This window comes from Notolepis coatsorum (genome assembly GCF_963971535.1).
Source record: "Notolepis coatsorum genome assembly, chromosome: 8".
NCBI lineage: Eukaryota > Metazoa > Chordata > Actinopteri > Aulopiformes > Paralepididae > Notolepis > Notolepis coatsorum.
In genome coordinates, this window is record NC_140172.1 from 11531262 (window position 1) to 11558296 (window position 27035).

The following is a 27035-nucleotide window of genomic DNA, read 5'->3' on the forward strand; positions in this document are numbered from 1 at the left end:
TCTGACGGAAACATAATAATTTTGATTGACAGTCGAGTCTGCCAATTACGTCACAGCGCTTGCATCCGCCCTGCTGTTCTTAGCACCAATCGGCAAGCGCTACTAGTTTTTGACTTCCTGAATGTCCTGTGTGCTGAACAACGTCAACAAAGCTACTAACGTTAGCTCCCCGCGGCCGTCGAGTAGGAGACCAGTGCTGCACAGGATGACTAAATGAGGCATAATGATTTTACTACAACGAATGTTATAATAAAAGCCTTTCCATACATCTGTCTGATTGAAAACTTTATTAACAGACCGCGGAATGGGCATATCTCAGCACGGGCTGAGATATGAACGAGTAACGCGTGGACAGATTGACGCGACACAATCCTCTTGGGCAAAACATCACGATATCCACGATACGTTGAAAAAGTGTATCGTTAATGAACTGTACCCGATATTTATATAATATCGTCATATCGCCCAGCCCTAGTGGGTAGTTTATTCCACCATTGTGGGGCAACGACTGAGAATAGGCAACTTCTCTTTGATGACCCTCCGGGAGCTTGGATAGGAGTAGGTCTGAGGCGGCCAGAAGATGCAGATCGTAGGGGTCTTGAGGGTGTGTAGTTAGAGACCATTGAGGGAGCGGTTCCCTTTGTCGCACGGTATGCTAGGTCGAGGGCCTTGAAGCGGATACGTGCAGCAATGGGGAGCCAGTGCAGGTCCCTAAGAAGTGGGGTGACATGGGCCGACTTCGGTAGGTTTAAGATCAGGCGGGCCGCTGCGTTCTGAATGAGTTGAAGAGGCTTGGTGGCAGTGGTCGGGAGGCCAGCGAGCAGTGCGTTGCAGTAGTCGAGGCGGGAGATGACTGTTGATTGGAGTTGGGTGGCTTCTTTTGTCAGGAAGGGGCGGATCCTTCTGACGTTGCTCAGGAGGAATCAGCAGGTTCTGGTTGTCGCTGCGATGTGAGCAGATAAGTTCAACTGGTCGTCGAGGACAACACCAAGGTTCTTGGCGATCGGGGACGCGGTCACAGCTGCATTCTCGACTGTGATGGATAGGTCGGTCAGGGGGGAGGATTTGGCCGGCAGGTGGAGTAATTCTGTTTAGCTTAGGTTCAGTTTGAGGTGGTTGGTCATCATCCAGGCGGAGATGTCGGACAGACAGGCCGAGATCCGCTCAGAGACGTGGATATCTGAGGGAGGGAAGGAGAGGAAGAGTTGAGTATCATCGGCATAACAATGATACGAGGTACCCGATGCTACCTCTGATAGCTTTATGTAGCAGCTTTATGTAGCTGTAAAGACATTCATTGTCCATAGACCACCGCAACACTTCCGGTATTCTGAAATCATGGGAGAGAGTGTAGGGGGAGAAAATGAATGAATGTGGATTAGGGGTGGACGGTATGGTCTAAAATGTATATCACGGTATAATTTGAAGCATATACGGTAACGGTATATATCACGGTATCAGTGTTTCTGTTAGAATAATTTGTTTTGCCTGATAGGCAGGCTATGTAAAGAATGACATCCTCAAGGCATGTAGATTTATAATATTTTAACTTAAAACTAGGCTACTTTTGCGTATAAAGTCATTATATTCCAAATAAAATAAGTCCTGAGTCGAGACTCCTGCTCCCATTGCAAACAGCGGGGCTGGATTTTGCTAGAAGCATAGGTAGCTGCAGAGCCGCAGAGCCAGGGGCTCTTTCAGGTCATTCATTTCAGCCATTGGCAATTCAGCCGTTGGGTGGGGGGGCGCTGTTTGGCGGGCCTGTGACCAGACCTGAAAGAGCCCCTGGCTCTGCGGCTCTGCAGCTGCATGCTATTCGCAAATCCACTGCTGCAGCCGTCCTCCCGGCTCCCGCTGCTGCCGTCGTTATCATAACACTACACACATATCGTAATGTTTACAGCAAACTGTAGTTGATCACCAGGTATGTTTTATTAACGTAGAATAATTCATATAGAAAAACGATAGGGAAATATCTTACCTTTCTCCACTGGTTAAAAATGCCAGGAACTGAAATTGAAACTTGCTGTGCGCCGCGGTGATATGTGTTTATTATGAAATGACAATTGCGTGTTGACTGCGCGAAGCCTCCTAAATAACTTTTTCCAGTTTGCACATATCTATTATCTATGACTAATTCTATCTATTTTAGGGGCAAATGCGATTGAAATAGTCGCGCTGTGGTTACATGACGTCATTGCTATTTTAGAGCTGCTCTACCGGTTACACGGTATAGTCAAAATCCATACCGTAGAGCAAATTAATACCGTTTATACCGTATACCGTAGTAGTATTTCCAAAAAAATTTGAATGCCTGAAAAAACTCCTTGGGTCCATAGCCTGAAGTCTTGTGTAGTACATAAACATCTGTTAAGAAATTTGTTATTTAGCTGACTCTTTTATCCAAAGCGACTTACAAGTTTTGTACAACAAGTCAGCAGGAAGGGTACAACTCTATCAGCTGAGTAACAATGTTCAAGTGTTGAGTGCTACAGTGTAGGTTATTATATTAGGACAAGTGCATGACAGTAAGGTTAGAGATGACATCAGGTTGGATGGATGAAAATGAATGGATATCGCTAATAAAAGAAATAACGATTAAAACCCGACTATAGTCGTGATTGGCGCTCAAGCGCCGGCGAGCTAACCCGACTATCATCGTGACTGGCGCTGAATGTGTTAACAATGAAAATAAATAAATAAAATCTCAAGTCTGATTAGCACACATAGCCTACTGTGTACAGACGGTTTCAAACTGTATTTTAAATTAGAAAGCAAACAAAACTAGACAATTCGGCGGGGGAAATTGTGAAAGTGTGGGTGATGCCTGTGCACCGCCGGCCAACGGGAGAGGGTCTCTATTGTCTCTATGACTAACGGTTCGAAAGATACAAAAGAGGTGGTTGCTAGGGTGTTATAGCTGGTTGCTAGGGTGTTATAGCTGGTTGCTAGGGTGTTTTTAGGTGGTTGCTAGGGTCTTATAGGTGGTTGCTAGGGTGTTATAGCTGGTTGCTAGGGTGTTTCTAGGTGGTTGCTAGGGTGTTTCTAGGTGGTTGCCTTATTAATGTTTTGTGTGGTGTCGCCGTCGTGTACAACGATACTTAAGTTTTTAGGTGATTTGACAAAGTTGTTGTAGAGTTGTGATATGACATTTTCTTCGGGCATATCTGGCACTCGGCATTTTGGGCATTGTCTTGTGGGTAACCACACGTCTGACTTCTTCGTCGACATGTCTGCTGCACATGTCCTTGTTGTTTTCAACACAGATCATCTCCACGTGCTTGTTGTAGAGAGGTGGAGTTGAGGCGCCGCTTACTTTCATTTCATTTTAAATTTAAATTAAAAAATTTTAACTTCGATTTTTTTTTGTTTTTGTTCGAAGCTTGTGCCATCGAACGAAGCTTCGAAGTATTTAAGACAGCCCTAGTTGCTAGGGTGTTTAATGTAAGTGGTATAGTTAAAGGGTTAACCCATTGTATAGAGGTCATGGCTAACATCCACCAATGAATGTAGAAGTCGGTACTGAGTTGATTGACACCTCCCTTAAGTGTCATGCACATGCAGGTGTCAATCAACTCAGTACACCTGCAAGCCTTAATTGATTCACATAGACCAATGAAAGAGGATATCCTTACTGAGTACAATGGCACAACCCGCAAGTCTCTACGACAAACGGTTCAAAAGATACAAAAAGGGGGCGCGCCCTAAGGATCAAGGATTAATCCCCTGAAGGGGGAGGAGCCGAACCATGGGTGCGTGGTCAACATAGACCAATGAAAGAGGATATCCCTACTGAGTACAATGGCACAACCCGCAAGTCTCTACGACAAACTGTTCAAAATATATAAAAATGGGGCGTGGCCTAATGATCAATGGTTAATCCCCTGAGAGGTCATGGCTAGGTCATGGCAGTACTGAGTTGATTGACACCTCCCTCTTAGTCTCATGCACACCGGCAAGCCTTAATTGATTCAAAGCCTTAATTTATTCAAATCCTAACTGACAAATCTATCCCCAATGCATTTCAATGAGGCTGCACTTCCTTCACTCTCACAATGATTAAAGCAAAACGATAAGAGATGAAGCTTAGTATTTTTAATATGAGCACTTGAGGAACTTCATGAAGGGTTATGTGCGATATTGTGTAATTCCGTATAGGGATGCACCAATATGAACATTTGCCACCGATACCGATTGTTCAACTAACACAATCGGCCGATACCGATACCGATATTTGTGTTAGTTGAACAGATAGGTAGGGATGGGTACCGACTAGGGATGGGCGTGAGTAATCGATTCCTCGATTACTTGTGTATCTATGAAAAAATAAAATATTATTATTTAAAAAAAATTACATATCTTTTCACATGTATGTGTAAGATTATAACTGTTTGTTGGTTTCCTTAAACATATATACGTGAATGAACAAATAAGTATATAAAAAAAAATCGAATATATATATATATATTTTTTTTATTGATTTCGAGTCATTCGCGATCCCTCGAGTATAGCATGCGATCAATCGATCTGGATTCTTCTTAAAAATGCCCATCCATAGTACCGACCGAATCACGTCTGTACTACCGATTCAAGTGAGAACCGCCGGTGCCAAATAATTTTTTTTAAACTCCGATGACGTTGGACTTTAAAGCTATTGCGCTTTGTAGCACCTTATATCTCGAATCACGCGCCAAATGTCCTGAATCAGTCACATGGTACGACCGGCACGTGAGGTTCACCGTCACCACACACGTCATCAACACGAGCCTCGATACACTCCACATAAATTCCTGGATTATTCAACAAACGCTTTGTGTGTTTACAGTGTGAAGTCTCTCTGTGGCAGAACTCTACTGGACCAAGACTTTCTTCTTGTGGAAACAGACACCAGACTGTGGACACCACAACATCTGTAAGTACAATTATGTTTACTTTGTTTTCCTCTTATTGCTCCTTCCTTGCAGCAGTGGCGCTCAAAAGGAGCCTTGGAGTTGTACAATCTGAGTCTCCTGAACATGGAGAGACCAATCCCAAATTGATCGGAACTTTCTCAGCCGAGCTATAGTAACTTTTTCAGCACCTACTCCCCATGCGCAGATTGCCCACGGAGTTTCGGGATTGTCCAGATGTCTAGGTTTATCAATCTGCGCATGCAGAGTTTTGGGAGTAGGTGCGGAAAGAATTACTATAGCTCGGTCGAGAAAGTGCTGATCGATTTGCGATTTGTCTCCATGTTCAGTGCCCAGTAGTTCAAAATCTTTAATCTCAATCAGATCCGATCCGATTTTAACCTCTTAACCTCTGAAAATCCGCCTAAAAATACACACCTAAAGCAAAGGCGGTCGGGTGGCGTAGCGGAGATTGCGCTCGTCACCAATGCAAGAGGCTGCGGTCTCGACTCCTGGAGTCAGCATTGCCCTGCGGCTTGGGCCGGTCGTCATACTAACTCGTTTGGCTGAGTTAGGGGGAGGGAAGTCGTGGGTGGTAATCTGGCGTTGTGGACAGCTACAGGTCAGGTCTGGGCGCCTGCTCAGCGAAAGGCAGGAAATGGTGAAGGCAGCGTGACCTCCCACGCGTTTCGCTTCACCAATGAGAGTCCTCGCTGCCAGGTGAGAAGAGAGCCACTGGCTGTCTCCACATGTGTCGGAGGAAGCATGTGGTGGACTTCAGGGTTCCCTTGTACCGACCAGTAGGAGGAACATGCGCACAACAACCAGGTAGGGGAGGGGGTATAACGAATTGGCATAACGACTAAATTGGGATGGGGAGAATAATAGAAAAATCTGGCAAAAATTGTTATGAAACACTGCAAATGTTTCTAAGGAAACTGAGGATAGGGCTACATATGGGATGATGACTCCGATGACAGTGGTGAGGATGATTAACATCAGTGTTGCCTGGGAAGTGTGGTGGTGGATGAGGGGTTTGGTGGTGGATGAGGGTGTGGACTGGGGTTTGGATGTATAGGGCGAGGGGATTAGGGTTATACAGTAGGTAGTGTGATTTGTTTGTATTTTTGTACCTGCATTCTATTTAGTTTTTAAATGGAAAATAAAAAGGTTAATGAGTAACTTATTGATTTGTCCATTTTTTGACATTATTCCAAATTAAGGGGATGGTGTAGTGTTTTGATTTAACTATCTTGATATAAAGTGTGTGGGTCTATTCTTTTTCTCATTATACTATCCACTGAACTGTTTTATGTGTACAACCTCAATCTTTAGAATATCTACATCCTGATCTGCACTGCACACCTTTTTAGAACTGTATGGTATTCTTTATTCTAGCCATCTTATTTTATTCTAAGCTAAAATTATCGTATTGCACTCCACACTTTTTAGAACTCTATATAGTCATCTTTATTTTAGTAATCTTGTTACAAAGGGTCAGATTAAACCGAATATATATATTTATTACTTGAGATATATTGTATAATATTTGTATATCGTCTGATATCCCTTGTATATTCTTTGTATATATACACGGAATATCCCTTTACCTAGGTACAGGCCAGACCATAATATTTGTTCTCCTATTGGACAGCGACCCCTAGGCGCCAACGGCCATACCCCCAATGGCAAGTTCAAAGCCACCGTCAAGACATGTCTCAACATGTCCAGGTTTGCGCAGTAATACGAGACAGAACTGAGGTTGGCACTAGATTATTCACCTTACGTATAAATACGTCGCAGGTGGATACAGAAGCACTTAGACCAAAACGTTGAAGCCTTCACCACGATACAACGTGCCGTGAAGTGGGCCTCTTTGCCCCTAAATAGAGCCTTGAGAACCGCGTGCGAATAGATAGCTAAAGTGTCAGAGTTTAACGCTGTATCGTCGAGTTCGACTTATTCTATTGTAAAGTAATAGTCTATTATTTATAGTGTATCGTGCGGCTACCGTTCTACAGTGACCAGCATTACCACCGGTTCGTCGTACTCTAGCTAGTGCACTTATCCAGGCTGGGCGGCCTAAACTCGTGCCGCCATCCGAGGAGTCCTAGACGAGAACCGTTGGATATGTACACCGGAGAACCTACACCGACGAATGCAGAGCCTTTTCCGGCTGGATTATATTGCTTTGGTACTGTGGCTGCTGGAGCAGAGAACCGTCTACCCCACTGCTGTGTGGGATCTACCCTGTGAGGAGCACCATCGAGCCCGCCTCTAGGACCCACAGAGGCTGGCTAGCTTTCATCCATGCTGACGTGCATACTGGAGTATAGCTGTTGCTTTGTCTACGGACCAAGGGATTATTGCACTGGCTCCTGTATCTGGAGCCTCTTTATTCCGCGTTGATCCAGACTTTGCTCCCGAACATTCCTCTCCCCTGCTGGCTTACAACCGGAGGGAACCCCTTAGTATCTCCAGCTGACTACGAGTGTGCCTTATGTAATTCTTATGCTACAGGTGGCGTCAGTTATACCCATCTTATTATGCTCATGGACTTACGCTCTTGACCTACTTAAGTGTTCTTCGCCTTACAAGCGCGACCAATAATTCTCATTCTGTAACCTATCGTTGCTGCTCTAATAATAAATACCTCTAAATAGAACTTTCTTTGTCGAGCCGTATTCTTGTGTGGGTGTTCACCAGATATACCGTGTACTGTATGGCCAGTAATTAAAGTACATAACTAAGTAGTGGTTTAATGATACCATACTCTCAATACAGTCAGGGAATTGTACCCCTCAGTTACACATCTTATTTTTTTTCTATACTAAATTTATTGTATTTTATTATTGGAAGCTGCTATGGTCGAGGGACCACGATAAATAGATTTTCACTCTACTTGCTGTAAAGCACTGTGATCAATACATAGAACTATACTACCTGTCTGTGATCAGTACATACTTTATGTTGCATGGTTTAGCGAGCTAGGAGGCTACCTTACGCTCTAGCCTAAAGCTAACATTTCCTTTTTCCGTTTCAAACCTTTATTTCAACTTGTTAGGAAGTGGAGGTTCCCCTCATTTAGATTAGATTAGCTGTCATTATACAGCACAAGTACAGTACAAGAAGAAAGTTTGGCAGATGTAGGCCATTGTCGGTACATTATGAACCATGACACGACGGTATCTTTTTCTCTTAACCTGCTGTAAATTAGCCTTTCGTTTTTTTGGCAAATAATCCACTGTGCCCACCATGATGAATTTGTTTTGGGCATCTTTGTGTCAACGTCTAGAGAAACCCCTAATGGATTGTCCAGACGTCCACACGCTTTCCATCACCCGTGGCAACAAGGATGGTCTGCTGGACATAGACGAGCTTGCCAGAGGTGATCATTTTACCACTTAATTTACATTCCTTACATTCTTTAAAGTAATTTTGTTCTTAATTTCTATCATTCCTAAACACCTCGTGGATATCAATCAATCTACATTTTATTACGGACTCAGGGTCCATATAAAAGACGATACATAGAATAAATTACATATAAAAGCACCATAAAAAACATAGTTTAAAAGATAAGAAAAGAAAATGCAGAGTCTTACATAAAGACAACTGTCTCAGTGTTTCCTGGGATTGAAGGACAAAACCAAGATGATCTCATTTACAGTAATTTACCCGGCAAATACATTTCTACATAAGATTTCTTAAGACAGTTTGGGATGGAAGTCCTGCAGCCACAAACATCTTACTTGCACTACACCATCTAGCCCTCTTAAGTAATATTATCATGACATCATTATAAGATACTTGTTTCTGTAAGCTTGCTTTTTTGTAGTTTGAGTGCAGTATAGAGTGGTGTACAATATTCTCTGAACAGATATATCTTCACTACATATGTACACATAGTAAACTAACTGAGAGAACAGAGACATCTTCACTACATCTGTACACATAGTAAACTAACTGAGAGAACAGATATATCTTCACTACATCTGTACACATTCTGTACTAATCTTACTGAAGGAACATAGAATCAGTATTTTCCTCAACATGGATATAGTATTTTCCCCAACATATAGTATTTTCCTCAACATAGATTTGTCCTCAACATAGATTTCCAAGATGTTAGAAGACAAAGTGTATTACAATGGCAGCATGTCTAACTGCAAAGGGCTAGATTGTGGCTTGCCACAGGCCAGCTGTCTTGGACCACTCCTGTATTATATATTCACAAATGACTTACCATCTACTTTGTGTAAAGCAAGTATACAAATGTACGTGGACGATTCCACACTGTATTATGTTGCAACACTAGTGGTGATCTACACAAAGTTTTATCTTCAGAGTTATATGCAGTAACTAATTGGATACAACTAAATAAGCTGGTATTAAACATCTCAAAGCCCAAATCAATTATCATAGTAACCAGTCACAAACTATTAGCCAATCCTACACTGAGTCTGCACTTGTCTGGTGAACCCATACAACAGGTTGATAAGGTTAAATGACTGGGAGTCATAATAGATAGTCGACTGACATGGGTAGAGCAAATTGACACAGTGGCTAAGAAAATGCGTAATGGCATTTATATGGCAAGAAAATGCCGTCCTTATGTTCCAGCACATATTCTGGGACAGGTCGTTAAGTCCTTAGTTTTAAGCCACCTGGACTACTGCTCACCTGTTTGGTCCTCTGCATCTGACAGTGCACAGAGGAAACTACTAATGATCCAGAACAGAGCTGCCAGACTAGTCTTACATTGCCCCATAACAACGGACATAAACAGTATGCATAGGGAACTCTTATGGTTAGGGCTGGGCGATACGGCCTCTAAATGATATCACGATATTTTTTGGCTATGTCACGATACACGATGTACATCACGATATTTTGACATTTCCTCTAAAGCCCTTAAAAATGCTTGATTTAACCGTTTGAAGCCTACAGTCATGCCAACATGACAATTAAAATAGTCCCTGCAACATATGTCTGCATTAAACCATGAAGATGCTTTCAAAAATAATTTTATTAAACATTTCTAAAAATCTAAAAGAGTAGTCTACTGACACACTAATACAGAAAAATGTTTAAAGACCATTTATATAAATACTTTCTTGGGTGCCTAAGACTTTTGCACAGTACTGTTTTCTATCCACTTCAGCCAAAAATACACGCACACTACTGTGAGAAAATAATAATCTTGTAACCAAGGAATGGTCCGCCTATACTTTTAATATATAGTAATATAAAATCATGGGAGACTTGATGGCTTAGACTTATGATTTTTATTATCAGCAATGTTATAACATCCTACTGGTAAACAAAACACTGTAAACGTGTGTGCATCATCATCATATATATATATATATATATATTTTTTTTAATTGCATGAAACATTATGAAGTATTCTCTAAGGCTATGTGTCCACTCAAAGCCTTTTTTTCAAGGCGGACTGCTTTGAAAAAAGAAAAAAAAAACTCTGAGTTTTTTTCTGAGGCTCGCGCCAGCCGCGGCTCCGCCCCTTCCTCGATGAGTTACATTGATGAGCGCGCTCCTTTTCCAAAAGTTGAACTAGTTTCAACTTTATGAGCTGGGAACGCTCCGCCAAAAACGCTGCCGCCCAGAGCTCATAAAACGCGAGGCGCGTCGCTGGGAAGAGGAGCGCGTCTGTCGCTTCTCCAGCATAGAAATGAATGACAGAAAGGAGCTGACAACTCATAAAACGTCGGCTATGGACACAAGCCCTTATGCCGCTTTTCCACGGTCTGCATGGTGCCCTACTACCTACTCGACTCGGTAGTACCCCCATAGATTAGATGGATATAAAGACGGTACCCCCCCCCCGTCAGTGTAGCTGGGGCGCCGTGACGTCATCGTCAACGCGACACACGGATTTAGACGCTAGCTAACGAGCTACTGTATGAATTCAGTGCCTTATTAGCTCATTTGAGCTAGCCGCAATGCTAACGGTTAGAACACGAGGCTACTACCAGTTCATCCACCTCGGCGCCTCCATATTCCATTGCCGTTTCTGAATAAAACACGCATGGCTAACGGTTAAACTCGCGAAGCTCTGTCCACTTCTCTCACACTGTCGTTTCCCTGTTCCCTCGAGTAGAGTCCTCCAAACAAACCTGTAGCACCGCCGCTCTGGGTGTGCGCGTGTGTGTATGGGCGTGTACATGACGTAGGTTGGGGCGAGTCTGTGTGTATTTTTTTCTTTGAGAGGGAGAGACGAGAGAGTAGAGCGCTGCGCCAAAGTAAGTCATCTCAACCGCGGCGGCTTATAAACTGATGTGAGGGATTGTGAGGAACATCACGATGTCCACGATACGTTTAAAAAGTGTATAGTTTATGAACTGTACCCGATATTTATATAATATCGTCATATCGCCCAGCCCTACTTATGGTTATCAGTAGATAAAAGTCTTAAATACAGTCACATTCTACAATAACAGCATCCACGCCTCTAAGCCTGAGTTTTTATATAGTAAAATGATCAGATGTAGTCACTTACACAATCATTTAACTAGAATGGCAGGAGAAGGTAAAATCATGTTACCTCGCCCAAAATTTAATGCCATAAGAAAATCTGTAATTTATCTAGCCATTGGAATAGCTGCCCAGAACACATACGTCAATTAAATAGCAAATCATCATTTAAACATAAATTCTGAATGTATTACTTAGCTAGTGAGTCCAGTGGTTATTTATTTTAGTTTTTAATTATTTGTTCTTATAATTTTCTTAGCTGTGACAAGCTGAAGATGGTAATGCTGCCCTTTACAGGCAAGCATTACCTCTTCATCTTTCATGTGCAATATTGTTTTTTTTGTACGTCTTTTTTTGTATGATTGTAATAAGTTAGGTTGTTGTTTTGTTTATATACTGAATATGTGTGTGTATATGTATGTATGTATGTATATATGTGTGTGCGTATGTATGTATATTTGTATGTGTATATATTGATATGTGGGACTTCGGACCCCAGGAAGACTAGCTGGTGCCATTGGCATCAGCTAATGGGGATCCTTTTTAATAAACAAATACAAATATGATGGTTCTCTCAGTTTCAGAAAAGGACACAGCCTGGTTTGTAATCCAAGGTTATGAGGAGCTTGGAGAGAAGAGTGGAGCTAAACTACAGACAAGACTCTTGGAAATCCCGCTCAAGAGATTGCCAGCGGTAAGATGGGGAAGAAAATTACATTAAGAGTTGTTTTGCATAATCCATGCTTAACTAGGCTTGCCATGTCTTGTTCTCTGCTGGGTCTGGCTTAACTAGGCTTGCCATGTCTTGTTCCTGGCTGAGTTGGGCTTGGCTGGGTGTCTGTCTGTAGCCTACTGTCTCTTGGTGAGAGAGAGGTGTGGAGAGAGAGACACTCTAACCAAACACACTCAGTTTAGTTTGTGCAGCAGACTTTGATAGTGGGATGTACAATGTACCCCTGTTGTGTACCCTTTTTAACAAATCTCAGACCAAAAACCATGCTCAAAGAGATTGGTGTTGGATTATTCCTGATTCTTGGGACGATTAGTCAGTTAGCTAAGATACATCCAAATAAATCAAGCAAATCAATACAAAATGTAGATTGTGGTTGAGGCATCATCTAGCCATAATCAAGTCAAGTCAAGAGATTTATTTGTCACGGCATACAAGTATACAATGAAAAGCGGGTGGTCTTGCCCACAACGATGTGCAAATAACATATAATAGAATCAACATTGTGCAATAAACAAGTAACATTGAGCAATAAACAAGTAACATGTTAGGGCATATCGGTATATGTACATAAGTTATTTACAGAGCATGGAGGACATACTAGGTCCTTTGGTAGTGTCTTTCTGTACATGGTAATTTATACAATCCGGTTATACTATACTATTTTTAAAGTGGCCCTTCCTTAGTGGCCATAAGTGTGGGCGTGTGCAGCATGAGTGTGTGCCTGCTCATGTTAAAGTGGCTGCTAGTGTGTGAGCGTGTACAGTGAGTGTGTTGTGCGTGTGCTCATGTGTGCTTGTGTGTGGAGAGTTCAGTGTTCAGGGCTCTGATGGCCTGGGGGAAGAAGCTGAGCCGAAGTCTCTCTGTCCTAGCAGCTGGTGTTGGCAGGCATCTGCCTGACCTGAGCAGCATGAAGAGGCTGTTGTTGGGGTGGTGTGGGTCTTTCATTATTCTGCAGGCTCTGTATTTGCACCTCTTGTTGTATAGAACCTGCAGGGGTGGTAGTGCAATACCTGTGATACGCTCGGCTGAGCGCACCACTCTCTGTAGGGCCTTCTTGTCCTGTGCCGTGCTGTTTCCATACCAGGCAGTGATGTTTCCAGTCAAGATGCTCTCTACAGCTCCGGAGTAGAAGGACTTGAGTATCTTCCCAGATACTCTGAACTTCCTTAACTGTCTCAGGTGGTAGAGGCGTTGCTTCGCCTTTTTTACGACTGAGTCTATGTGTGTTGTCCATGTCAGACCCTCTGCGATGTGGACCCCCAGGTACTTAAAGCTGCTCACCCTGTCCACGGTAGCCCCGTTAATCCTTAGTGGTGTGTGTGTCTCCTGCTGTCCTCTCCTATAATCCACGATCAGCTCCTTGGTTTTACCAATGTTCAGGAGCAGGCTGTTGTCCTGGCACCAGCGTTCCAGTACCTCAACCTCCTCCCGGTAGGCCTTCTCGTCGTTGTCCGAGATCAGCCCCACCACCACTGTGTCGTCCGCAAACTTCACTATGGAGTTGGAGCTGAACTTGGCCACACAGTCATGTGTGTATAGTGAGTACAGCAGGGGGCTCAGAACATAGCCCTGGGGGGACCCGATGCTCAGGGTGATGGTGTTGGAGGTCTGACCCCCCACCCTGACCGCCTGGGGCCTTTCACTCAGAAAGTCCAGTATCCAGGCGCTCAGAGCGGAGCTCAGACCTAGCTCGATCAGCTTGTCCACCAGTCTGGTGGGGACTATGGTGTTGAACGCTGAGCTGTAGTCAATGAACAACAGTCTCACATAGCCCCCCTTCTGACGGTCCAGGTGAGAGAGGGTGCTGTGCAGTACTTGGGAGACCGCATCGTCCGTGGACCTGTTTAGCCTGTATGCAAATTGCATAGGGTCCATATCACTGGGGAGGGAGGCACAAATGTGATCCTTGACCAGCCTCTCGAAACATTTCATGGCCACAGAGGTGAGTGCCACCGGTCTGTAGTCATTGAGACCTGCTGGGGAGGGTTACTTTGGTACCGGGATAATGGTAGACATCTTGAAGCAGGCAGGGACCACTGACTCCTTCAGGGATCGATTAAATATGGTGGTGAACACAGGGGCTAGCTGGTTAGCACAGGACTTAAGTATGCGTCCTGTTATTCCATCTGGGCCAGCCGCCTTTCTGGTGTTCACCTGCATAAATGCTCTTCTCACACTGTGTATCGTCAATGAGAGAGCGTCCCCGCCCCCCCGCGGATGCCCTCCCCCCTCCACAACAGCCGGCGCGCCAGTGACGTCACTAGCCGTTGAGCTAGCAGCGCCACTGTTTGCACCAAACCGCGCGTAGAAGGTGTTGATGTGGTCCGCGAGGGAGGCGTCGTCGCTCCCCATTGAGGGGGTGCTGACTTTGTAGTCAGTTATCGTCCTCAGTCCCTGCCATAAGCCTCTTCATTCTGTGCCATTTGTGCCTCCATCTTGTCAGCATACGTCCTCTTAGCAAGTTTAACAGCCTTGCGCAGAGTGTAGACTGTTGTCTTGTACTCTTCCATGTTTCCTGACTCTCTGCCAAGGTTATAAGCAGTGGTGCGAGAGTTCAGAGCTGCTCTGATAGTACTGTCCACCCATGGTTTCTGGTTCGGGAACACCCTCGCCTTCTTTGTGGGGACAATACTGTCAGTGAGTGTTGTTATGAAGCTCACAACGGTGTCTGTGAACTCGCTGACGTCACTGGTGCTTCCCTCGAACATTCCCCAGTCAACGTCATCGAGTGCGTCCTGAAGCGTGGCCTCTGATTGGTCGGTCCATCTTTTTACCTCACGTGACACGACGGCATCACGTGATCTTTGTTTGTAAGCAGGGACCAACAAGATGGCGGCATGATCCGACATGTTCGTCGCTCCCGCTAATGGTGGAGCCGGTACAGCCTTGTATCCGGCTCTGAACGGGGTGTAGCAGTGATCGAGTGTATTTCCTCCCCTTGTGGAGCAGACGATGTGTTGAAAGAGATATATCTATAATATCTGTTCTAGTGAGTGTAAACACTTCTACTTTTAACAATACAAGTCAGGGTTCTGAAGTGGTGTTTTGACTTTTGTGTCGGAGAGAATTAGAACATCAGAGCGGTTTTATCTTTAAAGCCCAACGGTCAAATCTGGGTCGGATAAGAGTGCATGTTAAATGTGTTGTGTTATGTGTGTGTGTTAAATGGTAAATGGTGCATTTATATAGCTCTTTTATCCAAAGTGCTTTACGATTTTGTTCCTCACATTCACCCATTCATTCACACACCGACGGTGCAAGGTGCCAACCTGCTCATTGGGAGCAATTAGGGGTTACGTTTTCTTGCTCAAGGACACTTCGACATGCTGCCAGGAGTGGGAATCGAACCGGGAACCTTCCGATTACCAGACGACCGCTCTACCTCCTGAGCCACTGTCTCCTCATGTTAGGAGTTGAGTTGGAATTCAGAATCAATACATGCATGTAATTCACGGTCATGACCTGAAACTATGAATGAATTATCATTGTATTTATATAGTGCTTTTCTAGACACTCCTAGCACTTTACAGTGTAGACCAGTGGTCACCAACCCGTCGATCGCGATCGACTGGTCGATCTTTGAGACCTTCCCTGTAGATCTTTCCCTGAAAAAATGTGTTTTTTGGTCTTTCCCTGAGAGTCCACATTACAGTTCTACTTTTGTTTTGATGTGAAAAGTGATGCTCCATAAGATTACTGCACTTGGCACTGACTGAGAAAGTACATATTACAGTTCTACTTTGACAAACATATTTATAATTAGCATTTTCTAATGTTAATAATATGAGAGTCCACATTACAGTTCTACTTTTGTTTTGATGTGAAAAGTGATGCTGCATAAGAGGACTGCACTTAGCACTGACTGAGAAAGTACATATTACAGTTCTACTTTATAAAATGCTAATTGTAAATATGTTTGTCAATGTTAATAGGAGAAGGTCCACATTACAGTTCTACTTTTGTTTTGATGTGAAAAGTGATGCTGCATAAGATGACTGCACTTAGCACTGACTGAGAAAGTACACATTACAGTTCTACCTTATAAAATGCTAATTGTAAATATGTTTGGCAATTTTAATAATACGAGAGTCCACATTACAGTTCTACTTTTGTTTTGATGTGAAAAATGATGCTGCATACGATGACTGCACTTAGCACTGACTGAGAAAGTACATATTACAGTTCTACCTTATTACCTCAAGCCTCCTGAAAATCTTTGAAAAATTCAGTTAAATTTCAAGTTATAAAATAAACTAGACCAAATCAGCACTAATGTACCTAAGAACCACTCCTAACTCTGTGCTTGACCATGAGATCCCGGTTGTAACACAATTTAAATATCTTGGTATTGATATATTTCCTTCAATTGAAAAAATTGTGTCCGTAAACTACAATAGAACCATTAGGTCAATCATAAATGATCTCAATCGATGGTGTAATATACCTGTCTCCCTTTCCGGAAGAGTCTCTATTATCAAAATGAACATATTACCTCGAGTAAACTTCTGTAGTTCCATGATTCCTATTGCCCCACCTGTTGCTCATTGGGAAAATTTACATAGAGCAGTCTCAAAATGTATATGGCGACGCAAGCGAGCTCGGGTTAAACTTACTACCTTACAAAATGAGCGGCAATCTGGTGGTTTAACTGTGCCAAATTTTAAGTTATATTTTCAAGCGTTATCATTTCGTCCTCTGTTGAGTTGGTTTAATTTAAATTCTGAGGCCCCCTGGCTTAATATTGAAAAACATATTGTGGCGCCGATTCGTTTACAAGACATTGTCTTTACAGATATTTCACTAAAGCAATGTAGATTACGTTATGGTCCGATAATAGCGCATGCCATATCTTTATGGCGCAAATATGAAAAGTTACTTAATTGGGATACTAAGTGGCATGAACAGACTCCCTTATTTCATAACCCGTTTTTGCTTAGCGGAGGCCGCAGTTTTGTAGCTCAATCATGGTCCAACTGTGGCATTCATGTACTTGGCGATGTTATGGAGGACAATGGTCTAAGAACATTCTCAGATCTGAAAGAGTCATATAACTTACCTGGCACCTCCTTTTTTTTATATTTACAGCTCCGCTCGGCTATGCGAGCCTATGGAGTTCCATGGACCAAACCAACTACTCACCCGTTAATTACTTTCTCCAAAGGACAAGTCTCTATAATTTATAAAGATCTATCACAAAGATGTACTTCGTTAATACCTGTTATCCAATCGTGGAGCACAGAATTGGGATTAGAACACCATCACTCTATCAATTGGACCAGAGTTTGGGGAAATGTTACTATGGCATCACGAAACCCAAATCATCAGCAGATTCATTTCAATTTTGTCCATAAAACATATTTAACCCCCCAGAAAGCTTATAGAATGAGACGTGCTATGTCACCAAACTGTACACTTTGTTCTCTAAATACTACTGGTACTTTTACACATGATGTGGGAATGCCCCACAGTTAAAAGTTTCTGGGAACAGATAACTAATTATCTATCTAAAGTATTACAAAAACATATTCCCTGTTGTCCCAAATTACTTCTCCTTAATGATGATGATTCTTTAGCTTTAAGTATTGTTCAGAGACGATTTTGGCTGGCAGGAAGTACTGCTGCAAAAAAAAATTTGGCGCTGCGATGGCAAGCTCCACACTCTCTGCCCTTTAATCACTGGAAACAGTTAGTAGCTGATGTTGTAACAATGGAGCTTTCTACAGCTAGATTAAATGGGGCAAGATATCAAACAATAGATAGCTGGAACCATATTCTCTATCAAGTTAGGACCTTCAATATATAGCTAGCAGGACATAACTAATTATATCTGTATAATTCCTTTTATTAATTTTTTTTTAATTTTTTTCGGTCTTTGTTGAAATTTTTGTTCAATTAATTTTCTTCTCAGGCCTATGACAGGGTGGGTTGGGGGGGGGGGTTACTATTATTATTATTATTTTATTTATTTTTTGTCAACGGTGGTTGGTGCAGGGGTTAGGGGGTAGGAGTTTTTTATTTTAAATGAGGCAAGGGGCAAGCCAATGCAAGTAATTGGCAAAACATTTAAATGTATGTTTTTATGTGCATTGTATGTGCATTGTATGTGCATTATATATCCTGCCTTTTCTTCCAAAAAATGAAATAAAAATATATTTAAAGAAAGTACATATTACAGTTCTACTTTGACGTTTTAATGTTGGACCAAAGCATTGCATGTAATTAGAATACAGGCAAATGCAAGTAATTTAGTTTAAAGTACAATCTTGGCTGTCTTTTTCTTTCAACGCTTCAATAGGTAGATCTTGCCTTCACCAAAAAAAAAAAGTGATCTTGGGCTTAAAAAGGTTGGTGACCACTGGTGTAGACTAAATGGCCTCCTTCACCACTGGGTAGCACCCAACCACACTGGCACCAGGCACACATCACACTACACTCAAAAAATGTTGTGGTCTTGGTTGACCAGGTGGAGAATGTCAGTCTGTTTGACACTGTTGTCTTGGTTGACCAGGTGGAGAATGTCAGTCTGTTTGACACTGTTGTCTTGGTTGACCAGGTTGAGAGAGTTGGTCTGTTTGACACTGTGGTCTTGGTTTATCAGGTGGAGAGCATTAGAGAGTCTGTTTGACACTGGTCTTGGTTGATCAGGTGGAGAGCATTAGAGAGTCTGTTTGACACTGTTGTCTTGGTTGATCAGGTGGAGTAAATGTAAGCTTAAGATTAACTTGTATTGATAAATCAATCAATATATTAAATTAATTTGCTCAAAATGTTACTCTGGCCTCTTATTTAAGTGTGTATTATTTATCTACTTGAACGTAATACCTCATCTACTTGAAATGTACTGAAAAAATGTATGTGACACAAAAATGCGTTTTTGAATTCTTGGCTGGTAAAAAATCTGCCTGGCTGGTTGTTTTTTAAATCGACCAGCCACCTTGGCTGTTAAGCCAAAAAGTTAATTTTGTTCCCTGAGTCCACGGCAATCCAGCGAGCCAGTGAGTTAGTTCATTTGTTACACTTGGTCTGACAAATGTTTGCTCTGAATCCCGTCATCTGGTCTAGTGTGGTTAGGCGACCCTGCTTGCTTGTACTCTGGGTAATGTTAGCGTGACCGGCGTTAGATTTAGTTTGCATGGTAGCTCCAACATGCTTGGCATTTAGGTGATAGTGTAGAAACGCTCTGGTGATGGGCAAAGTCTTTGCTGCACAAAGTGCACGCTACCATTCTCGTATCGACACTTCCATCTGTTTTTTTATATCAAAACAAAACATCCCATTCAACGGGACAAGCAACGCAGTCTCAACAGATTTTTCCATGTTGGCTATAACTCTCTGACGTCACTCCATGCACGCTGTGCAACTGGATAAACGGTATGCCTGGAACTGGTCCACTGAGAAACATTCTGCAGGGTCTGGAGTGCAAAAAGATTAAAGTGTGATAAAATGCCTAATCTTTCTTTACTTTTAAATTATTTCTAGTTAATTAACCTCTTTAGCCCGAGCGGTCCGACGGAGGTAAAAGGGTACAAAGTATGAAGAAGGTGAACATGTGATTTTACTATAATAATGGTCGGCTAACTGCTAGCATCTGCAGTGACGTAATTCTCTTCACAATTAAATATTACATTCATTCTCTTCACAATATTACAACCTCTGATGGGTCTAGAAAACAGACAAAAAGTGATCTTAATTCATGATCTTGATCTGATAGACATATCTCTTTGGCTAATCAATACATGGATTAATTGACATGTAATTGATATTGCTAATATAATATCCATTCCATTGAATATATAATTTTGGACTGAATTATCTGTACTAGTGGTCTGTGTACTCTTAATTGCTCCCAAAAGCAACACAAACTAGGAACAACAATGATATTGTTACAAGGACAGATACAACCACAATGTCATATTGCAGACAAATTCCTGTTGGGATTTATCTCAGTATTTTATTAATGATCGCCAGGTTTCAATAACCGCCCTTGGAGCAGATTCACAGGTTTCAATAACCGCCCTTGGAGCAGATTCACTTTTAAATCACATCAACAACTAAATTTTGAGCATAAAACATTTTGAGAACTTGAGAAATACAAACTGAACGAATGCTAAATCTGAACTCTTCATTGGTGTACTTCTCTCTTCTCCAGGTACAATTGCTGCATTGCTCCCCAACAACAAGCAGAGATATGAATGAGTCAAGGCCTCACTGCTGTGACAAGTGTGGAAAGCGCTTCATCAAAAAGTCTGCTTTTCTAATACACCAGCGCATTCATACAGGAGAGAAGCCTTACTACTGTGACCAATGTGGATCGCTCTTCAGTCGGTCTGCAAACTTAAAGATACACCAGCGCATTCATACAGGAGAGAAGCCCTATAACTGTGACCAGTGCAAGAAGAGCTTCAGTCAATCTGGAGATTTAAAGAAACACCAGCGCATTCATACAGGGGAGAAGCCGTACTACTGTGACCAGTGTGGATCGCGCTTCAATCTGTCTGCAAACTTAAAGATACACCAGCGCATTCATACAGGAGAGAAGCCCTATAACTGTGACCAGTGCAAGAAGAGCTTCAGTCAATCTGGAGATTTAAAGATACACCAGCGCATTCATACAGGAGAGAAGCCTTACCACTGTGACGAATGTAAGAAGGGCTTCAGTACCTCTGGAGATTTAAAGAAACACCAGCGCATTCATACAGGGGAGAAGCCGTACTACTGTGACCAGTGTGGATCGCGCTTCAATCGGTCTGAACACTTAAAGATACACCAGCGCATTCATACAGGAGAGAAGCCCTACCACTGTGACCAGTGTGAGAAGAGCTTCAGTCAATCTGTAGATTTAAAGAGTCACCAGCGCATTCATACAGGAGAGAAGCCCTACCACTGTGACCAGTGTGGATCGCGCTTCAGTCAGTCTGGCAGCTTAAAGAGACACCAGCGCATTCATACAGGAGAGAAACCGTACTACTGTGACCAGTGTGAGAAGAGCTTCAAGACCTCTGGAAAATTAAAGAATCACCGGCGCATTCATACAGGAGAGAAGCCTTACTACTGTGACCAGTGTGGATCGCGCTTCAGTGAGGCTGGAAACTTAACGACACACCAGCGCATTCATACAGGAGAGAAGCCCTATAACTGTGACCAGTGTGAGAAGAGCTTCAAGACCTCTGGAGAGTTAAAGAAACACCAGCGCATTCATACAGGAGAGAAGCCCTACAACTGTGACCAGTGTGAGAAGAGCTTCAGTCAATATGGCAACTTGAAGAAACACCAGCGCATTCATACAGGAGAGAAGTGACCAGTGTGAGAGGAGCTTCCAGTAGAGCCTGTTGGCCCCTGAGAGCCTGTTGGCCCCTGACAGACAGCTTAAAGACACACCAGCACATTCATACAGAAGAGGAACCTTATGGGTAACACATAGGGCCCAAAGGGTGCCTGATTATGTGCTAAATATAGATGCAAAACAATGCATTTTTAAGTTTTGAAAGATTGCTTCCCTCCCAATTATTCGTTGACATCTGTAAGCTTTGCAATAGGACTCAGGAAATGCTGCATGTGGTTTAGAGGGGTGGCTCCTAGGTAGAGCAGGGCAGGATGCAGAAAGAAACAATATCCATCTTCCCTAATTTCCCAAAATGTTAGCGTGTTCCTTTAAACGCAGTGGTGGGAAGTAATTAAGTATGTTTACTCAAGTATTTGTTGCCATTTTTGTTCGGATTTAGTCAGCATATACCTTTTGCTTTCTAAAAAATACTGGATGGACAGTAGCCTATTGATTGTAAAATAAGTTATTTTTACAAACAAGTGATTTTGTTTAAAGATGATTCTGTTGTAAAATGTAACAGTGTTTGGAAAGATTGTTAAGGGTTAGGGTTATAATCACATTGCTTCTTCCTATTCCTTTTTGGACAAAAGACTGTTTTGTTTATTATTTTATTTAAATACTTACAGTAACATAAATACTTTACTAACGTAAGAAAAAGAAAAGCTACTTTTAACTTTTCATATTTTGTCATAACGAGTTGGCTACAGAGCTCTTCCTTATTATGGTTGAAAGAATTTACATTTCTGAGAAAAAAAGGGGTGGGTGTCAAACATATCTTTTTATTATTACAATTGAGATAAGTGCCTTTTTTTCTTTTTCTTTTTAAGGTCTTTCAATATATATATATGTATAAGCTAACCCATTAAGTGCCACACCTCTCTGTGACCGAGTCATTCCATGTTGTTTTGTACAGTATTTTCAGTATTTTCTCGATCCCCCTGCCGCTCCTTTTGTGATGTTTGTAATCTTGTTTTTAGTGCCTTTGAGGTGCTTTGGTACCATGAGGTGCACGCATAGTCGTACCCTTGAATGAGTGCTCCTGCTAGAGTCTTCAGGGTATTCTTTTTTACCAGAGAGGAGATCCGGTACAAGAATCTTGTTCGGGGGCGGCTAGGTGGTGTAGTGGGCAAGGCGATCGCCACCAATGCAGGAGACGCTGGGTTCGAGCACAGCTCTCGGCATTGCTATCAGCTTGGCTGGTCGTTCATACTAACACAATTGGCAGTGTTAGGGGTGGGAAAGCTGGTGGGTGGGTCCTGGTCGTTGTAAACAGCGACTCCTACAGTTCGGTCGGGGCGCCTGCTCAGCGAGGATAGGATCTAAGGGGGGTAGTGTGATCCTTCCACACGTTACACCCTCTCAGTGAGAGTCCGCGCTGCCAGGTGAAAAGAAGCGGTTGATTGGCTACACGTGTGTCGGATTAAGCACGTGATAGCCTCCACTCTCCCAGACCGACTGTGGGGGGTAGGTGCGCAGCGACCAGGAAGGGGATTGGGAATTGGCATAACGATGATATGATGTATATGTATGCCTGCCTATACAGTGCTTGTCCATGTAGGGGCTTTGATTTGTCCCTATACACTATGTTTTTTTTTTATAGATGCATGAATGCCTAGTGAATGAATGTAGTATAGATTATGTTTAAATAGTTTTTATATTCGCTTTAATGTCCTATTTTTCTGTTTCTTTCTGGCTTAAACATCTAGCTCACGGACTACAACTGAAAACTAGCAACCCTGCTAATGTTGGCATATTTACAGTTTTTAATTTGTATTCATTTATAAAAGTATAACTGTTGATTGATATGCACTGTCCCTGGGGTGAGCCACCGTTTCATTTGAGTATTGTTTTTCCCCTTTTTTGTTAGCTTAATGGTTTAGGTTAATTAATGTATTTTTCTTTACAGATAGTGGTGTTGTTTTGCCCTTGGCTCACCCTTGAGTTACCATTGTGCCTCCTTAATGTTAATAAATATCATTTTTGTTTACAAACCTGGTCATCATTTCTGTCTACCAATATTTATGTTACAGCCCTTACCCTCAGGGGTCGTAACAGGCTCATTGAAGAAATAGATGTTGCATGTTTTCTGTATGAATGATACATTTACTATATTACTGTATAGATGTTGCATGTTTTCTGTATGAAAGATATATGTACTATATTATAGATGTTGCATTAAGTTTAAGTAGAATTAACTTAATCCCCCCCCCCAAATCTATATTCTTTCTCTAAATATCTCTCAAGAGGCTCTATTGTTATTCCTTATTGCCCAACATTACAAAATGTATTATTCTTATTTATACTAACAATGACTCAATTCACACCATTCAAAAGTGTTATTATCGCTGTTTTGTTTAGCTAGCTGCACCACAATATAATTTGTGAATGATTAGCCCACTCACCCCCCACAGAGAGGTGTTAAGAGACATTGAGTTTCAAAAACACAAATTATTCAAGAACAAGCTTGTCATAGAGGATGCTTTATTAATCCAGAAATTGCAAAGAATTTCTAGTACACTTGATATATAATACGATGAACTGCAGGCACTTACTTTTATAACATTGACTTCTAACAATCTGAATCTTACAGGATTAATAAATGAAATAATTATTCAAGTTAATTAACGTTCACTTTCAACAAGTGTCTAGTTTCAAGTTTCTTTATTAGTTGTCATACAGAAGTACAGAATACTTTTTTCTTTTTTTAAACTTAAATTTTTATTTAACACTTATGGACATACAACATAACATTTATATTGACATCCATAACTTAACGACATACATTTATGGGTACTTTCATGAAATTAAAATTAAACATATCATAAAACAACACTGTTCAACAGACCTAAATAATACAGTACAAGAATCATAAAATAATTGTCATACCCAACATAAATAATAATAGAAAAAACTAACTAAAGCAAAGGTGTGTGACACGGGTTCAGAGACCCCCCTTGAGCTTCTTTCCTCCTTTATCCTTCGCCCTCTTGTGTTGTATTTGGTTCCTCCTCTGTGATGTCGTTTTCGTTCCCCTTGTAATCCTCCCACTTTCCCCATCTTTCTCCAAATTTCTCTTCCTGTAACCTCAGCATGTGTGTTATCCTCTCCATATCCTGTATCTCCTCTACTATTCCTACCCATTGTGCTATTGTCGTGGGTCTTCTTTGTACCACAGTCTTGTTATTGCTTTTCTGGCCGCTATCAACATTATCTTTATTAAATATTTGTCCCCCCCTTGTATTCCCTCGTGTGTCAGGTCCCCTAAGTAAAGCACCAGTCCCGTTTGTGGTAACCCGTATCCTAATATTCTGATCATTGCCTCCCCTATCTCCTCCCAATACCCCTTCAGCTTCTGACATCCCCAGAATATTCGCGTGTGATTTGCCCCCTCTTTCCCACACATCCTCCAGCATGCTCTTTGTGTTGGTGCATATTTTCCCTTCAGCTCTGGGGTTATAAAGAATCTGAGTATGTTTTTCCATCCAAACTCTTTCCATATCCTCGATCCTGTTGTTGAATGTTGCACCTCGCATATGTTCCCCCATTCCTTCCCTGTTATTCCTATCTCTAGTTCTCTCTCCCATTTCTCCCTTATATAATCGGTCGTGTGTCCCTTGCTGGTCATTATAGCCCGGTACAGTGCTGATATTACCCTTCCTTTCCCTCCTTCGTATGACCTTACTATCATCCTAATTATTCCATTCTGTTCTTCTTGTACAGAATACTTTTATACAAAATGCTTCTTTCTGTTACGCTCCAGAGACTGGTCTAGACAAGAATAGATAAGTATAAAATAAGTATAGCAAGTATAAAATAGAAGTCAAGTGGGCGGCTAAGTGGCGCAGTGGGCAAGGCGCTCGCCACTAACGCAGGATATGCTGGGTTTCGAGCCCAGCTCTCGACGTTGCTTCCAGCTTGGCTGGTCGTTCATACTAATACAATTGGCAGTATTAGGGGGTGGGAAAGCCGGTGGGTGGGGATCGGACGTTGTGGACAGCGACTCCTACAGGTCGGTTGGTGCGCCTGTACAGCAGAATCGGGAAGTATCGGGGGCAGCGTGAGCCTCCCACACGTTACTCCTCGCCACTGAGAGATTGCGCTGTGCAGGTGAGAAGATGCGACGGCTGCCTCCTCGTGTACCGGAGGGGACACGTGATGCAAGGCTTCGTCCACATTGCAGCCGACCAGTGGGAGGCATGGTCTAGCAACGTTCGAGACAGGGGAGGGAAGAATTGAATAATACGAAATTGAGATGGGAGAAAAAATAGAAAAAATGGGGGAGAAAAAGTAGATAAAAAAAATAAAAAATAGAAGTCAAGTACGTAGACAGAAGTGTTCAGTATGTACATATAATGTTCAATGCAGAGTAGAAGTAACTGAGTTGCCATACAATATACTATACAATATAGTAATATACAATATACTATACAGTGCAAAATGGTCTAAATGGACAGTCTCCTAAATCTCCCAGCCTTTTGTACATGTAGTATCGTGAGGCTGGACGAGGCGGCGATAATGAGCTTGTTTCTGGGGGGAATGCATTTTCATGAACACCGTGTCGTGATTGGTCCGTTCGGAAACAGCTTCCAGGGGAGGGACATTCTACCCGATTCACACTTTCGGCCGTAGTGCTTTACCAGGCTTTATCTCATGAGATAAAGCTGGGAACGAGGTTAACTGCTTGCTGGCTATTACGTAACCATTGACTACAGGAAGGCTCGTTAACTTGTCAATGTTACACAATAAGGAGACGGCAGCCAAAGTATCTAAATAAAGAATATTTTAATTAATAGTTACCATGGTTTTCGTAACTGAAATGAACCTAAAATAATAGACAGACAAACACAGGGCTATACAGACAGGATCAGCACCAGACGGAAGGGATGACAGACTACTTATACACAAGGGAATGACGAGACAACACACACCTGGGGTAATGGTAATTGGGTACACCTGGGGGGAAAACAATAGGGACTACACACCATGACAAAGGACTACATCTAGACATGACACATCACACTAGGAACGCCTGATCAGGGCACATGACACACATAACACCCCCCCCTTAAATTTATGGCCATAACCCCAGAATAAAAATGGGGAAATGGACATAAACAACAAAAGAGAAAAAATACCACACAATAAATAACGAGAAAAATAGTGGCCACTTCTAAACACGTTTTAGATCTTTAAGTTTGACGATGTAATAAACCCTTTCGCACAAACACTGCAGCTGTATGGTCTCTCTCCAGTGTGAGTCCTCATGTGTTTCTGTAGGTTTGAGGCTTGAATAAATCCTTTCCCACAAACACTGCAGCTGTATGGTCTCTCTCCAGTATGTGTTTTCATGTGCATCTGTACACCATCTTGTCGACTAAACTCTTTCCCACAAACACTGCAATAACGTTCTCAATCGATCCGGCAATCAGTCAGGACGAATGGGCAACCCCAGCCCCACTCCTCACCAGCCCGACCCGCCCCTGGAAAACAGAACAAAATTAACAAAGAGAAACACAATAGGCCAAAGTGCACTCCCGCAGAGTATATTTAATACCTCAGAACAAAATCTCTGATGTATTTCTGAAGAATCACC

The 27035-nt window shown here is 42.2% G+C and overlaps 1 long non-coding RNA gene across 1 annotated transcript; it reads left to right on the top strand.

The window, feature by feature from the left end:
• Positions 1-4842: 4842 nt before the first annotated feature.
• On the top strand, positions 4843-12057 carry LOC311232832. Its single transcript, XR_014619982.1, has 3 exons — positions 4843-4912; positions 8185-8277; positions 11963-12057. It is a non-coding gene; the product is annotated as an uncharacterized lncRNA (long non-coding RNA).
• The last annotated feature ends 14978 nt before the right edge of the window (positions 12058-27035 follow it).